Source organism: Ambystoma mexicanum, chromosome 1p (genome assembly GCF_040938575.1).
Source record: "Ambystoma mexicanum isolate Mex_15411 chromosome 1p, UKY_AmexF1_1, whole genome shotgun sequence".
NCBI classification, from domain to species: domain Eukaryota; kingdom Metazoa; phylum Chordata; class Amphibia; order Caudata; family Ambystomatidae; genus Ambystoma; species Ambystoma mexicanum.
In genome coordinates, this window is record NC_090921.1 from 622,548,644 (window position 1) to 622,563,537 (window position 14,894).

Genomic DNA, 14,894 nt, shown 5'->3' on the forward strand with positions numbered 1-14,894 from the left:
CACATAGTTCACATTCAAAGGCCTGCCATACTTTAACCTGAGCAATAGATCTTGTTAGGCTACATCCAGAAAGACTATTTATCCAGAACTTTTCACCCTGGAGATCCAATAGACTATCGGCAAAATGCATATAGTATTTGACATAATACTTAATCATGCTACCACATGATGCGAGTACATGTGAAAGGGTTTCAATAACTCCCAGCCTTTTACAGAGGCGACAGCCACGTGCTTCTATAGCAAGGGGCAACCAGACTCCTTTAACCTCCATAACGGGGAGATTATTTAGCCTCATCTGCATAAATAGCCTCCTGGCAGTAGGACAAGGGAATTGAGATATACTTTTGGGACTTGCGGTAAGGAAAAAATAGCCTTGAGCACGTGCTTAGAGAGGGTAGACTCCCTATATGATTGTGGGAGCATGACCCGTCCCATTCCAGGGCTTTCTTTTTAAATGAACCTAAGCGGGAACCCAGACAATCGGACCAATCCCGACACCGTGCTAATTTCGAGAAAGAATCTTCATTCATAACTCTAAACTCAGACAGGGATCTATTCCTACCCTTAAGCATGTCCTCTCTAAGCATGTTCAATACTGATGATGAGTCATCACACACTATTTTTTATAAATAGCTTTCCTCTATTTACACTAATAATCGTGGACAAGGAAGTTAGGCGCAATTCAATCCTTAAAGCCTGTATTGATGTTGCCTTAGAGAGACGAAGGATCCAACGCCATATGCATCCTTCTAGCCGATTGGCCCGTTGCCCATGTGGGACAAAGGAACATTCAAGTACCTATGCAATACTTGTTACTAGTTTTTCGTGATACAAGGTTACTAAGGCAATTAAGCTAAAGCCTGCACTAGAGTTATGAAATTTCTAAATCAATAACAGTATTGCAACTGCCTCAGTGTGACTTTTTTTAGTCCCAATGACTCTTTTGGATGCAAACTCGTATCCCAGATAACGATAATTTGAAACACGATGCTAAATTCCACTAGTTGCTACAATACATTCCTTGATATTGCCAAAATGCAAACATTTTTATTTTTCTATGTTTAGGGTGAAATGGTTGGATTTAGCATATTAAATCACTGCGTTCGCTCTTCTACACAGACCGACATAGGTGGTATCAAATATGGCCAAATCGTCGGCATATGTCATATACAGGATCTTTGAATATCCCAGTTAGGTGGAAAGTCACGAGTATTAGAGACTCCTCTATGTCTGACATAAACAAGTAAAACAAAGCAGGGGCTAACATACACCTCTGCTTCACGCCCCTGGCAATGTCAATTGTTGCGGATAGTTCCCCATTACTATTCAATTTCATGCGTGCAATGTTATTTTCATGTAGCATTTAGCAGGCTATAAGTAGATTCTCTGGCATCTGTATTTCCTTAGTTTGGACCATAGTATTGAGCGAGCAATAGTATCAAACGCGGAAGCAAGCTCCACAAATAATATATATATAGGGGTAAAGTTGACTTATCATGTACTTGCCTAATCAAAGAATTAAGGATACACACATTATAACTTGTGGAAAGGCCCTTCCTAACTCCCGCCTGGAAACGACTAAGGATATGGTTTTCTTCTATCCATTCTTCAATATTTTGCAAAAGACATTTGGCAAAGATTTTGCTTGGACCATCGAATAGGGACAATATCCTATAATAAGAAGGTCATCAGTTTTGAGCTTGCTTATAATGCTCACCAGATTCTCTCTATCAGCAGATAATTTTAATGGACAGTATGACGGTACAGTAGCCTTATTTGCAAACGTATTACTTAGGTGTATTTCCCAAGTTTTGCTAGCAATCGTATAAGCCATGGAATTCTGCGATTGTGTTTTATTATTAAACAGATGCCACAGTCTTTTTGTGTCATGTTTTCGAATGACTTCATTCAATTCTCATCAGCTTTCGTACAGCAGGAGAGGCGGTACCACCTCAACCAGGAGTGGTACCAATTTTTTAGCTTCCTGATTTGTGTCTATTTATTTACACTGTTGCTATGGAAATTATTTACCTTTCTAATCTCCTGCCTTTAGATTTTTTTTGTTTAAGTTATTCCCTTATTATATCTATGGACATGTTTTGGCCCCATCCTGGATAAAGTGCCACATCCTCTAATCAGGAATCACTTAGTAATCATGCTAATCCAATCTATTATCGGATCCGGCAAACAGAAGCTTTTATATACGGCATCAAGGCCGCTCATATATGTCGTGATTGCTTCAATATTCCTGTCTGAACGGCCAATTATTTTTTTTTAAACTGTTTTTATTTGCATTTTACAACATAGACTCAACAATACACAAATAGCAGGCTAACGAAGAACCCCCCACAACTGAATACCACAGGGAGCTAGCCCCCGTGTGGCCCAACCAACCCCCACCACCCTCTCCCCAAGCATATTATTTGCAAATTACTTTAGCACCAAGGGAAGGGAAACCATTTAAATAAGAACAGATACAAACAGAAAATAATCCCTGTTTCAGTACCACCACCCTTAATTTAGGACCATAACCCCCCCAAATATACAAAACCAAAGATCATGTAAAGTGGGGCGCACCCCTGGGACCACCTCCCACATGCTACATATCCGAGCCCATTTCCGAATCCATCTCCCTAGCCATATAACTCCTGAAGGGGTCCCAATAGTCCTTAGGCTTGCTGTTAGTTGGAAGCGTTAAATTATACTGGGTCTCTCTGCGTTCACAGCAAGCCATAAGGTTGAGCCAGTGATGGAAAGAGGGTGGTACCGGGGAACCCCACTTCCGCGCTAGTAGTGACCTTGTGACCACCAAAGCCATGCTTACAAGGCGCTTCTGACAAATGGAACCAAAATCCATCAGTGCTAACAACCAGCATTGGGGGTAAGTGGTATAGAAATGTCAATCATACTTGACATAGCTTCTGCTATACTCGACCAAAGAGCATAAACCTGGGGACACACCCATACCACGTGGAGGAAATCAGCAGACGTTTGACATCCCCTTTTACACTCCGGGGGCTGAAGAGGATACATTCTGTGTAACCTAATGGGAAAAGACATACTTGATGTAAGAATTTAAAGTGGATCAAATGGAATCTAAAATTGACATAGATGGTCTTGGTCTGAGCGGAAATCAAGTTCCATTGCCCTTCAGACAATACTTTCCCCAGGCTGTCCTCCCACCTACCCCTATAGCAAGTACGAAATGAGGGCCGTCCCTCCCAGGCCAAACCGTATAGGGTCGAGATTAGCTTCTTAGAGGATGCTGGCGCAGTAATGTATAACATGAGAAGGGATGGGGGTGGGGCGCTCAAAAATTCACTCCACCTGGTTTTCAGTACTTCCCTCAGCCGGAAATATAAGAGCTGTGTTATTGGGTTTCAAGAGCCCCTCGTCGAAAGATCCTCCCAAGCCATAAATCTACCGTCCGGCGCAACATCACCCAGAGAATGAATCTGAAGGTTAGAAAAGCGTTGTATAAACACCGTCTCGTGTGTGAGCGGAATGCCCCTCTGAGATCGTCAGGATACGCAATGGCCTTCTCCAAACGAGAATGTGGAAAATCAACCGAGGGGGACCACCACCACACGGTGTACTGCGCCTGAGCTGTCAGAAAATATAAATAAAGATCTGGCACATCCATTCCCCCCTGAGAGTAGGGTCGGCACATAGTTTCCAAGGAGACGGGAGGATGTTTCCCAGCCCATATCAGTTTAGTCATCATACATTTAGCTCGTTGCCAAAAATATGCGGGGGGCCAAATCAGAACATTATTGAACACATATAACAACTTGGGCAAAACCAACATCTTAGACAATCAAAATGCAAGCAGCCTGAGAGAGAGGAAGGCGGACCCAAGTGTCTACCTTATGCTCCAAGAGTTTTAAGGCGGCGAGATAATTCTCCTCATAAAGCCTACCGGGGGATGTGGACACACGAATACCCAGATAGCGAATACTTAGTGGACGCCACGCGAAGGAGTCCCTAACGTCTAAAGGGGAAACACCAAGGGTGAGTGGAAGCACCTCAGATTTTGCCCAATTGATACAAAGGCCAGATAAAGCCCCAAACTCTGAGACCTCATCTACCACAGGATTATGATTAATTTGCAGGTTTTTTATGTAGATTAACATGTCATCTACGTATAGGGAAACAATAGACCTATGGGACCGAAGTGAGAACCCCTATGGGCATGATATTCCCTTAGAGCGCAGGCTACTGGCTAATAGGATAGGGGAAAGGGGACAGCCTTGCCTGGTGCCCCGCGATGGAGAGATGGGATCGGACTGGACGCCATTAGTATATACTACGGCCCTCTGGGCTGTGTACAACAAGCGGATCCACTGTAAAAACGTGGTACCTATCCCTGCCCTCCTGAGGACCTCGAAGAGAAAGGCCACTCGACCGAGTCGAATGCCTTTTCCGCATCGAGCGCTGCCACTGCTATAGGAACCTCAGGATTAACGTTGTGCATCAAAGTGAACAACCTATGTAAGTTATTCTGTGTAGAACAGCCCGGTATGAAACCAGCCTGGTCCAGAAGGACCAGTGCTGGCATGAGAGGTAAAAGCCTATCTGCTAACAGCTTAGCAATAATCTTGTCAGTATTTACCAACGACAGTGGCCTATAGGATGCACAATGTCTGAAATTCTTGTCTGGTTTAAGCAGGACAGCCACTAGAGCGGTCCTGGTAGTCTCAGGGAAACCCTGCTCAAAGCTGACGCTTCAAGCATGTTACACAAATGAGGGATCATTAAAGACAGGAATGCATTGTACAACTCAGCAGTGATGCCATCAATTCCCGGGCCTTTCCCATTGCGAAGCGATTGGAAGACTTTAAGCAATTCTTCATCCGTTGGAGGGACGTTCAGCAGTGACCCCTCTGCCGGGTCCAGCCACCCCAGTGCCACCCTGTCTAGGTACTGTGTAATGTCATCATGAGAGGCTGTTGATTTCGAAGTATACATCGTGTGATAGTACCCCCGAAACTTTTAATTAATCCTGCCACTAAACCCTAATGGACTCACCCTCTGCAGTAACGATTTCCACTATAGATTGTAAATGACGTTCCTGTTGATTGGCCCACGCAAGAGTTCTGCTAGGACGGTCCCCTTCCACAAACCTGGAGGCTATAATCGGGCCTCCCAAAAATCTGGCCTCGTCGGCCAATTAAAGACGTATTTCCCTTTCCTTAACCTCAATGCTATCCTGAATTTCAGGAGAACTAGTCTCAGCCAAGTTCAGCTCCAACTCTTTCAATTCCTTTTCCTTTGATACTATGGCTCTACAAATACACCTCAAAACTCCCCCCTCCTGAGAGATACACCAGCCCCTAATGAACACCTTAAACGCTTCCCAGACCACCCTGGGTCCGAAACAGAGTCTGCATTTATTAGAAAGAATTCGGATATAGCCCAGTGGGTGTCCTCGCGGAACGCTAGGCCCTCCAGGGCACAAGCTCTAAATCTCCACCTGCGTTGTCTAGAGAGGATGGAGGGGGCATCGAATTGGACTAAGACAGGGGAGTGATCAGACAAGGTACGAGGTAGTATCAAAGCTTTAGAAGAACCACGGGACAGTTCAGGGGATGAGAAGATGTAATCTATTCTGGTAGAGCTCCCGTGCACACTCAAATAAAAGGTGAATTTCCCGGAGCCCGGGTGATGAAGGCGCCATAGGTCAACCAGGGAATAGTCCGAAGCAATGGAGGACCATTTGATAACTGCATGAGAGAGAGACGTCTGCATTGCGGAGGACCTATCGAGGGTCAAAGATAATGCCACATTGAAATCCCCCCCCAGACCACCTCATACCCTGGAAACGTACGTAAGTGCATTGCGCAACTCAGAAAAAATTGAGGGCAATCATAGTTGGGGCCATATATGCTTACAAATAGGACCGACCAGCCCGCAATCTCCCCTGCAACCAGAACAAAACGACCCTCTGTATCCGTAAGTGTTTTATGCAATTTGAAGTTTAGTGAACAGTGAATGTAGATTGCCACACCCCTGCAATGGGTAGAATAGGACGAGGCATATATATGTACTCCCCAGCCCGCTAATGCTGGCAATTTATGCTCCAGCCCTAAGTGGGTCTCTTGGACACATAACACGTTGGCGCGATGTCTCCTCACGTAGTTTGCATTGAGACGGGACTTTTTCCCATTAGTGAACCCCCGAATATTCCATGTGACCACGGTGAAAGTCGTGTTTGAAAGTGCATCTGTCCCACGGGCTGGTTTACATCAGACAGGAACAAAGACAGTAGCTAAAGGCATCTAGTTTAGCATGGAAGACGTATACTGATCGTAGGGAACACAGAGCGAGAACCCAAGGTGCCAATAATTTCCAAAACCTGGAAGAAGGAAGCCGCCCACCCCCCGAACAAAAACCCCAGTACTTCTTGTACAACCGTCAATACCCTCTGAACTAGACCGCCCCCCCCTCCCTCCACCCACGCAAGAAACCCCAATCTCCCGGCTGACACATCCCACCCCCCACCCAAAGACCCTGTACTTAACACACCAACCAAGAAAGCAGTGCCGCTGGGCAGGGGGGGTGCTGGCGGCCGCTGCAGCTCCTTCTGTCCGGAGGCTATACCATATCCCCTGAAGTATAAACCATAACCATATTACCACTTCAGCAACAATGAGAAAATGTAAACAAACATATATATACCCCGGTGGGGGCCCCAAACAGTACATGACAATAATGCCTAACAACCAGTGTTCAGATCAAGGGGAGCCCCGAGGGTACTCCTCCGGATCCGGAATTTCAGTTGCAAATATCTCTGCAGCATCCGATGAAGTGAAGAGCAGGGTCTTGCCATTGTACACTACCCTAAGCTTCGCAGGGTACAACATTGCATAGCGGACAGCTTTTATTCTTAGAATGTTCTTAGCATTCTGAAACGGTTTCCTTTGGTCCTGCACTTGCTGGCTGAAGTCCGGGAATAACCGTATTGTTGTGGAGCCCCATCTCAGAGTCTTCTTCTCTCTCGCGGTCTCTATAGTTGAAAATGTGGGCAATGATGGCCCTCTCCAGAGCATCCGGGGGAGGCCGGTTCACCAATGATCGGTGCGCACGGTCCACCATGTAGTGGTTAGTGACGGGCGGGTTATCAAGGATTTCCATCAGTAGCCTTTCCACAAACAGTACATATTGTCAATCTGGGTGGATTCTGTCACTCCTGTAATCCTTATATTGTTCCGCCTGGATCTCCCCTCAAGATCCTCGTTCTTGGCCACAACTTTCCGCATCATTTGTTGGAGGGAGGCGACCTCTCGCTGGAGCGATGCTATTTTGTCCTTGCCGTTCCCAATCCTGTGTTCGGCTTCGGACATTCTACCACACAGCTTATCAATATGGACCGCTGATATGTCCACCTTGCAAGCTAGAGCGTCAATCTGGGTGGATTCTGTCACTCCTGTAATCCTTATATTGTTCCGCCTGGATCTCCCCTCAAGATCCTCATTCTTGGCCACAACTTTCCGCGTCCTTTGTTGGAGGGAGGCGACCTCTCGCTGGAGCGATGCTATTTTGTCCTTGCCGTTCCCAATCCTGTGTTCGGCTTCGGACATTCTACCACACAGCTTATCAATATGGACCGCTGATATGTCCACCATGCAAGCTAGAGCATCAATTTTTGCACCAAGACTGTCCGTACTCCCCTTCAGTGCCAACAGAGTTTGCTTAAGGGCCCCGATGTCATTCTGTGAGGAGTTAGAGCTTGGGTCCTGCTGTGGCGGATCACGGTCCTGCCTGGCAAATTGTTCCATTCTGGATTGCTTCTGATTGCCCATATCAGGTAGACCCCACAAGGACTTTTTAAGCATGAAGAGCCAGCTCTATGAAGAAAGACTGTGGTATAAACCAAAGTGACAGCTTTGGGTAACTCTCAGTCTTCAATGGCCCAGACCTCTCTCTGTAGAACCCCACAAGTAGGAATCACAGGCAAGCGTGAAGGGCCACCAGGGGGCGAAAACAGGCCATCCAGGCGACCCAGGTAATCGCAAGGGGCCACGGCCGAGACGCGGTGCCCCTCCACCCCGGGCGGGCGCAAGCGGGCCGGGACCCCTAAATCTCAGTCCAGGGTCACCACCCCAGGTACCCTGACAGGCGAAGGTACCAACAAGATGGGGCGGCCTCCCCTCAAGATTAGACACAGGAGCAGGCTCCAGAAACTCCCACGGGGTGGGTGGCCCTCCAGGGGGCCCAGGGCTCCAGCCCAGACCCAACTGCGGCACCCCTCCTGCCGCCCGACCAATGAATTGTCCTTGCCGTTCCCAATCCTGTGTTCGGCTTCGGACATTCTACCACACAGCTTATCAATATGGACCGCTGATATGTCCACCTTGCAAGCTAGAGCGTCAATCTGGGTGGATTCTGTCACTCCTGTAATCCTTATATTGTTCCGCCTGGATCTCCCCTCAAGATCCTCATTCTTGGCCACAACTTTCCGCGTCCTTTGTTGGAGGGAGGCGACCTCTCGCTGGAGCGATGCTATTTTGTCCTTGCCGTTCCCAATCCTGTGTTCGGCTTCGGACATTCTACCACACAGCTTATCAATATGGACCGCTGATATGTCCACCATGCAAGCTAGAGCATCAATTTTTGCACCAAGACTGTCCGTACTCCCCTTCAGTGCCAACAGAGTTTGCTTAAGGGCCCCGATGTCATTCTGTGAGGAGTTAGAGCTTGGGTCCTGCTGTGGCGGATCACGGTCCTGCCTGGCAAATTGTTCCATTCTGGATTGCTTCTGATTGCCCATATCAGGTAGACCCCACAAGGACTTTTTAAGCATGAAGAGCCAGCTCTATGAAGAAAGACTGTGGTATAAACCAAAGTGACAGCTTTGGGTAACTCTCAGTCTTCAATGGCCCAGACCTCTCTCTGTAGAACCCCACAAGTAGGAATCACAGGCAAGCGTGAAGGGCCACCAGGGGGCGAAAACAGGCCATCCAGGCGACCCAGGTAATCGCAAGGGGCCACGGCCGAGACGCGGTGCCCCTCCACCCCGGGCGGGCGCAAGCGGGCCGGGACCCCTAAATCTCAGTCCAGGGTCACCACCCCAGGTACCTTGACAGGCGAAGGTACCAACAAGATGGGGCGGCCTCCCCTCAAGATTAGACACAGGAGCAGGCTCCAGAAACTCCCACGGGGTGGGTGGCCCTCCAGGGGGCCCAGGGCTCCAGCCCAGACCCAACTGCGGCACCCCTCCTGCCGCCCGACCAATGAAGGAAGCCCTCGCCCCAACATGCACTCCAGAAGAAGGGAACCACAGGGTGCTGCACCAGGGTTCCACGTACTGGTCCCAGCAGTCCGGAGTTCAGCAGAGAAGGGGTCCTTCCATATGAGCTCGGGACAAGGAACCACCGGGCATCGTCACAAAAAAAAAACACCAGCAGTAACCGGAGGGGGAGACACAGGTGGAGCAAATCGCCACAGCAAATCCAATCAGTCCCACTAGACCTGCGGGGGCCCGCCCCAACGCTCACCTCCAAGCTGCAAGTTCCGCGTACCGCGGGCAGGAACGTCCACCCTCCGGCGTCCAAGGATCACCAGCACTAAACCAGGCCACAAGGCAGGGTTCGGGCGGGGAACATCCACCCACACCGGACACGGCCACAGCACGGGCGCCGCCACTCACCAGCCAGCACAGACCTTTAAGGGTGCTCCGATGACCCCCGGCTCCTAGCGCTCCGGGCCATACCACAGCCGTTAGTATTGGGGGGAAGGGCAGCGCGCAACAGATCGTAGGGCCAAGTTCTTCGGATATCGCCGGAGACCGCAAGCCGCCAAATCTGCCTCCTCTCCCAGCGATGCCAGGCACCCTCCGCTGCAGCCCAGGTTCAGTATCTCGGCTGGTTACCACCATTTTAAGGGTGAATTTCGAATGTATATTTAAGCCTCCAACGGAGCGCTTTCAGGCTGCGGCCATCTTGCGCGCCGCGTCACAGCCCTCTCCTCCCCCCTGAACCACCAATTCTATTCTGGGAAATATTCATCTTTACCTCTGCCACTCTGTTTTGTATTGACAGTTTAAATGGCTGTATTATTATCATGATTTTTAGTATTCCATGATCGCTAAAGTCTATAAATATTACAGACATATTCTGAACATTATTAAACAATTCTGAACTCATTAAACATTTGCAGACCTAGATCAAAGCAAAAGGCTGTCCGTAGGCGGGCAGAGCTACCCGATTTACAACACTTATTATCTTTTGCTACAACACACACCTCCTCATTGTCATTAACCATATAATCTATACAGGGGGATTTGAAATCACCTCCAATTAGAAGATCCAAGGCCTGATAATTTGTATTATCTAAGTTAATTATTTCATGAATAGCCAATTGGATCTCTTCAGTAGAAGCACCTCCGGGAGGATCGTAAAGATTTATCACCAGCATTTTTTTGCCATCAGCTAGCTCAACATTCACCAACAGGAAATATGGGTTATCAGATGTGTTAGCAATCCCCCTATCCCTAAATGCACTGAAACAAAGGGTCAATGATCCTCCATATGGACGACCCTTAACACCTTTTCTGGCGGCTTTACAAAAACGTGTATATCCACCAAGTACCACTTCCCCCATTAGCCAGGTTTCCTGCTGTACTATTGTACCACTTCCCCCATTAGCCAGGTTTCCTGCTGTACTATTGTACCACTTCCCCCATTAGCCAGGTTTCCTGCTGTACTATTGTGTCTGAGTCATTAAAATGAATAAATGAGCTGCCCTCTACAAATAGATGGTAGTGCCCTTATGTATTCCAAGTACTTATAGTGAACCAATTTTTAGGATCGCTGGCTGGGTACAGGAAGAAAAGAAGAAGCAATTCCCAATGTGATTTAGCTATTACTTCCTCTTGTGGTCTGGGGCAATATATTTAGATAGCAAGGGACAGCTCTTCGTGGGCACCTATAGATTTGCACTGTAATGACTGCTTCTCTTTCATGATTATAATCTGATCGATATCATAACCCCATTTTGATTGGGATGAAGTATTTTCTCTAACCAGGGCAGGGATTTCAGTGTCTTTACAATGCACCCTAGTTACCACATATCTATACCCTTCAATCTGTTTCACATAATCCAAAGAAGTACATCACTACATTTCATGGGTGACTACCCATCCTCAAAGAATATAGAAATAGTAAATGAAGTTGGCTGTAGCCAGTGATTGACGGCCTCCTTATGTTCTTTGGGAGACTTTAAATGGTCAGCTGATCGATTACCACCTGTCTTGCCTGTGACCCCCACCATAGGTGGTTGCACTAAAGATATTTCCAGAGACTTGTCGTCAGAGAGTTTATATTGGCTAATGGCCTCTTCCTGTATCGTTGACGAAAATTAGAATTACCCAGCCTTTGTTAACGGTTCAGTCGTGAAGGTCGTTTATTGTCTGTGTCCTCTTTTATGGCCATGGCTCTCTTGGTCCGCCAGGGCAAGTCAATTTAACCCAAAATGACACGGGTTGGTAAAGCCCAATCTGCCCAGTGGTTGTTGTGTCACTGGCTGACATGTTCGACTGGCAGCAGGATGCGCCAATCTGATGGGTCCTCTGAATGCCTCCACTAACAAGCAGCCCTGAGTGACAAGGCCCCTTCAGAGCGCCGAGAAACAGCATTTTGACATTTTCAGTTGATACTCTGATATTGGTTCCTCACGTGTGCAGGAACCGGCATTTATGCCAGGGGGACATTTGCCCAAATGAAGTCTTGCTAGCAAATATCTCACTAAGAGCAATATAACTAGGCCCAGCATCATGCTCACATGGTCAAACTCAGCAACACAATCACAGGGTTAACTATCACACCATCAGTCCTAGTGGATAATTGTAGGATTACGCATTTACCTGCCACACAGGGCTGACTCAGCACTTCAGCCTTCTGGAGTCAGTGAATTGAATGTAGAACAATCAGATATTACCACAGTGCCTAGAAGCAGGGGGTCTGTCTGTCATAAATTGCTATCAAAAGCGGATATTATTATATGCCTACGGATTTTCTCATGCACCCATATACTCTGATATCAGGATAGAGCAGATCCATGTGCCCAGGCTTTCAGCCAGGTTTGCAGGGGTCTGTTGCTGTTCACTGTAGACACCTGCCCGTGTGCATGGCTTTTGCTCTGTGTGTCTTGACGGGTATTGGTGATTGAACCTGTAATCTGCCCCACTGTTGGCATTAAGGAGTGTTGTGATGTCTGTTCACAGCTGGGTCTTTTGTGCATATTCGTGAATAGAGGTGAGTTGAGTTTGAATGAGTCTCTTGCAGATGGTGCTGTGGGCTATTGCACGTTATATGTTATGAGGTACTGTCTCTCGTTGTGTCTAGTGTGGCATCGCCTTGCCTGCTGTGCCAGGTGCTGGAAGTGTTGTTGCTCCGGATGTGTTGTGTTTGATGTACCACTGGGAATACTTCATCGGTGATGCTCATTGTCATTTGGTCTTTTCACAGCTCGGATTGCCTGTTCAATGGTGTTGATGTGTTTTGGATGATTTGGCGGCGTGGATTCATTGTATCCAGGGGCAAACATGCTTAACAAAGTTACTATGAGGGATCTCTGTACTCTGACTTTAGGCCACCATGATGATGGCAGTGACCATAAAACCGCGATTGGGTATGCTAGTGGAGAGTGAGAAATTAAAAGACCAGCATTTACGTCAGCATCAGACTCAATAGTCGCCATGACACGTCTAGTTTATGCAACATTGACTTGGGCGGGCTATGGAAACCGCCATTTTTATATTTGGCTATTAGGTAGTCCTAAAGCACCCCCTATAATCCAAAATTATTGCACTGGAGTACAGCTAGGAGAGCGATGACATATGAGGCAACACACACATACACTGGGGATGTAGTTTGGTTATATATACACCCATTGAACGCCCATGTATGGACATACCAATGCCTATGGCCATTCCTACCCATGCCTCTCTCTCCCTGCCTAGAACACATCCTCCTATGGTCGCTTTGAGCTAGCTCTATGAAGCACTAACAGCAAATTATGTTGTGCTGCTAGTGTCATTTCTAAGTACTCTGCTGAGAGTTAAAGGCTCAAAAGCATCTGCAACGGGTTACTGGGGTAATAAACATGCTTTAACCAAGTGTGCCTTCAGTCACTTAATTTGTGTCTGTTCCTTTCACTGAAGTCCGATTAAACACAAGCATTGACTAAGCCAAACCGTTTGGGTTGTGTATATGTATTTGATGGGCATTTTACAGACATTGCTATAATATACCTAGATAATTACACCGGTTCTATGTGATTACAGAGAATACATAACAGAGAATGTTTTTATAGTTAAAACAATACCAGTGATATGATATGATATGTCATTTATAACGTGCCTATACACAAGTGTTTCAAGGCGCGGCAAGGCAAGGGAGGGGGAACAGAGGGAAGACAGAGACAGCGATCTTACTAGGCCAGGTGACATTGAGATTGCGCAAGTGCAGGGGAGGGGGTAGGGGGAAAGTACAGGGGAAAGGAGAAGGGGGCAGTGCAGTACATTGGATAAAAAATAAAATAAATAAAACATAAATAAAAAGTGCGGTCAGCTGGTGGCAAGTGCAAGGGTAAGTGCAGACATCAGATGTCAAGTGCTGATAGGGGGCAATAGGGATACAGAAACAGCCTCCAAGTGCAAGGGTTGCCGGGGGGCAGTGCAGGTGTGCAACTGGTGGGAAGGGGACCTGGACCCGAGATCAGAGGGTAGCCAGGTAACCAGTGCCATTTCAGTTTCAGCCAGGAGATCAGCAGAGAAGCGGAGGAGAGAAAGCAGAAGCAAAGAGGAAGGTCTTGAGGTGCTTCCAGAACCGGAGATGGTTGTCCTCAAGTTTCATAGAGGCAGGGAGGCTGTTCCAGAGGAAGGCCCCAGCCTAAGAAAGAGGTCTACCACCAACTCGTTACTTGGAGAAGCGACTGACCCTGAGGGAGTTGGAGGCGGATGAGCAAAGAGCTCAAGAAGGAAGATATTTAGGAAGAGAGAGATGAAGGTATTGAGGCCCCAGGACCCAGAAGGCCTAGTGGACAATGCAGTTTTGAACATAATCTTCGCCGCCACTGGAGTCACTGCAGAGATTTCAGTACTGGAGAGATACAATCCCTGGGCTTGAGGCCAAGGACAAGTCTCGCAGTCCTGTTTAGGATGAGTTGCAGAGGGCAGAGAGTAGAGGCAGGGAGAATTAGAAAGAGGCTGTTGCAGTAGAGCGAACCAGAGCTCTGGAGACAGTGAGCTTCTGGGGAAAGGAGAGGAAAGGAAGAATACTTCTGAGGACATGAAGCTGGTAGTGTGACTTCTTAGAGAAGTCAGAGATGTGAGGAGAGAAGGAGAGTGTGGAGTCAGAGATGACCCCAAGGTTTTTCGCCTCACAGGTGGGAGCAGGAAGAGGGCTTAGAGAAGCCAACCATAGAGTGACAGGAAAGGAGGGAGCAGATGCGCTGAAGAGGAGCATCTCGGTGTTACTGGTATTAAGTCAGAGATCTTTGGCAGCACACCATTCCAGGATAGCAGACAGACAGTCAGTGATGAGAGAAGAGGTGGTGGAAGGGAGCCTGAAAATGAGTTGAGTGTCATCCACGTAGAACTGAAAGTTGGGGCAGAGAGCGGCAATGTGGTGGGCAAGAAGTGCCAGGTATTGGTTGAACAGCCAGGGAGAGAGGTTAGACCCCTGGGGAACACCACAGGTAGAGCTAGAGATAGAGGAGAGGAAGGACCCGAGTTGGACCTGGGAGGGTCGATCGGAGAGGAAAGAAGTCAGCCAAGCAAGAGCCTGATAGGTGATACACAGGTTATCACAGAGGCAGTTGAGCAGGATGGCATGGTTGACCATGTCAAAGGCAGAGAGACATCAAGTAAGATGAGGAAACAGAGGTTGGAA